This window comes from Limulus polyphemus, unplaced genomic scaffold, assembly GCF_000517525.1.
Source record: "Limulus polyphemus unplaced genomic scaffold, Limulus_polyphemus-2.1.2 Scaffold8137, whole genome shotgun sequence".
Classification (NCBI taxonomy): Eukaryota; Metazoa; Arthropoda; class Merostomata; order Xiphosura; family Limulidae; genus Limulus; species Limulus polyphemus.
The window spans coordinates 15,810-18,890 of NW_013673747.1; the positions used below are offsets into that span (position 1 = coordinate 15,810).

General features: G+C 31.0%; 1 long non-coding RNA gene across 1 annotated transcript in view; it reads left to right on the plus strand.

Moving 5' to 3' along the window:
• Window positions 1-1,750, plus strand: part of LOC111083089 — an 8,325-nt gene extending 6,575 nt beyond the window's left edge. The window contains exon 2 of the long non-coding RNA XR_002608792.1: window positions 1,562-1,750. This is a non-coding gene — a long non-coding RNA (uncharacterized LOC111083089). The remainder of the gene's footprint in view (window positions 1-1,561) is intronic.
• Window positions 1,751-3,081: the final 1,331 nt, after the last annotated feature.

The window sequence follows — 3,081 nt, forward strand, 5'->3', positions numbered from 1 at the left end:
ACTAACCCCTGAGGTACCCCACTTGTGACATTACTCCAGTTTGACTGAACTCCATTTGTAACAACCCTCTGCTTTCTTCCATCCAGCCACTCTTCTCTCCAATTTGCTAACTTATCCCCCACACCTATAGAGATAACTTTTTTTACAAGGCTTTTATGTGGCACCTTGTCAAATGCTTTCTGAAAATCCAGATACACCAATTCTACACCCTTACTCTCATCTACATAAGCAGTAACCTTTTCAAAGAATGTCAAAAGATTTGTAAGGCAACATTTTTCCTTAGTGAAGCCATGTTTACTATCCAATAAAATTCTAATCTTGGTTAAATGACTTTGCAAAACATCTTTTAACAGAATTTCCAAAACTTTTCCCACAACTGATGTAAGACTAATGGGACAATTTTTATCATCTTCCTTGAAAAGAGGAGTTGTGTTAGCTAACTTCAATCCTCTGATATCTACCCATTATTCAAGGATTTACAAAAAATAGTAGCAAGTGGCTCACATATCCAGTCTTTAACCTCCTTCAAAACCCTTGGGGAAATGTTATCTGGCCCAGGAGCCTTATCGTTTTTTAAACTACCCAATTTTTTCTTAACAAGCTCAGAATTAATGCAGTCATCTTGTTTCCATCTATCAACTGTTCAAGATGTGGTATACTGCTTAAATCTTTGTTAGTAAAAATCTAGGAGCAAAATTTAATAACCCAGCCATCTCATAATCGTCAGATACTAGCCTTCCTTTATCATCCCTCGAGGGTCCTACCCCCATTCTAACAGTTAGTTTACCCTTAATATATCTAAAGAAATCCTTACTATTAATTTTTACATTTTCATCCAGCTTTTACTCGTACATCATTTTTGATGTTTTAATTTCCTGTTTCACCAACTTTCTTGATCTTCTAAATCTCCCGTCATACCAGTCTATTTTAAATATCTTAAAGTTATGATGCTTTTCTTTAATTTTATCTCTTAAACTCTTTGTCAGCCAACCTGGTTTTTTACTTGTGGCTACCCTTTTCTTTTTATAACGAATATGTTTACCTTTGTTATTTAAACATTTAATACAATTTTTAGAGGATTGTATTTCCCATCTCATTTTGGGTTTTAATAATGTCTAAGTTTCCTTAGATTAGGCCTATAAATCTACACATTAGGGTTATTTACTAACTTAGCTTGTGTTTGTTTTTTATTAATGTGGATTGTCTAAACAAGTTACAACAAATATGAAGAAATCACAGTGTGTTTATGCTATAAGACCAAAACTGTGAGGAGATGTGAACCTGAGGATTTTAAAAATGTTATTAATATTTTCTTGTACTTGATCATAATTGAAAATGTTTTACAAAATAACACATTTTGTATTATGTTAAATTAAAAGTGTAAATGTTACTTAATTTAAGCTTGCTTTGCTTTGTATGTAGTTTAAACCTCTCTCAAGAGTGGGTACTTTCTAGATTTTATTTCTTGAAAAAATTGGCAAAAGGATGCTTAGAAATTTCCATTTTTTTGTGCTTGTGTTACATTTTTTGTCTTATGTTGGTACTGTTTCTTTACTTATAGGTTATTGAAGACGCTGGGTTTATTAATGTTCTTCAGTCAACAGAAGACAGTAAAATCAAGATACAATCTAAAATGGACACTTTGTTTACAGACTAGATTTCTTCCAAATTATTTTCTTGTGATGTGTATGTATTTCTTATTTGTAACTGTGTTTTCATAACTGGCGGTAATAAAACTGTGTAAAACATGCATAACTAGTAGATTAGTACGCAAAATCTTATCAAGGTAAAAATATATAAAATAAATAAGAAAAGCTTGTTAATAGTTATTTGGATTTTTTAAATAATGTTGTCAGTTCTGGTATTAACGAAAACTTTAATTTTAGGAATGGTGGTATAAATGGGTAGGGACGTTAAAAGAGAAAAGAACAATAACATCGGATCCTCTGAACATGTGCCAGACAAAAAAAAGTGGTCTTTAACTAAAGTTACAATATGGAGAAAGATTTTTCAGTCTTTTCTGATCTAAGATCTGTTGGCTTGGCAGTTATTTTGCTAAAGAGCTGGGTTTGATAATCAGGCTGTTGTGTAACTTTCTGCTTAAAATAGAACAAACTAATTTAAGACAGGATTAATTTTAAGTGGAAACATAGTGTCTGATTTTTCAAAGCATTGGAGGAATTGGACCAAACCTAAGTAGAAAATAACGTTTTCATAATTGGCCAATTCATTTACAGAGATATAATATTCTGAATGAAGGGTAAGTCATATAGATACTTTTACGGTGCTCTAGGTGTACGTTTTTATGAATCATATTGGATAGTACGATATATCTGCATAAAACTGCGTGTTATGTGACCTGCTTGTAGGTGACAATAGTATTGAACTATTGTGTAGAAATCGTTTCAATATACTCCTATAAAACATTTCTGTATAGGAACATTTATTTTTAACAGGGCAACCTAATTTGTAATGGGAATTTTTGTCAATTTTATGACCTTCTTTACTTTTAAAATATATGTTAATTTAAGCAAAAAATGAAAGTAATTTTGAAATATTTACATTGTCAGGAAGAAACAAGTTATTGTATACAAAGGGTATACGCGCAGTTTATGTCGTACGTGTTAGCAATTATATTTCACCAAACAATAGTAACATTTTTTTTTTTCATTGAAATAATTGGACATCGTAAACAGTCATCGAATAAGATAATACTAATTAATCGTATAAGAAGATGGATTTTGTTTTTATTTCAGTGATAACTTTTAAAGTGATTCTGTAGTATTGGTCAACAAATATGTAAAAACTTTAGAAATCTTTTTTTTTTTTCGAAAAATAATTGTGTCAAAACTTATTTGTGACCACTAGATGGCAGCAAAGTAGAAGGTACGTTTTGTACTCCTTCAAACATATTCTTGTAACATTTCATTGGGAAATCAAAGTACATGTAATTCCATAAATAGACTAAGTTTAGCTAGTATGTTTTGTATAATCCTAAAACGCTACAATCCGTTTTTGTATGTTTTTATTTTTAGTATTCGAAGTTGCGACTAGTTACGCTTGTGTTGCGTCATTTCCGTC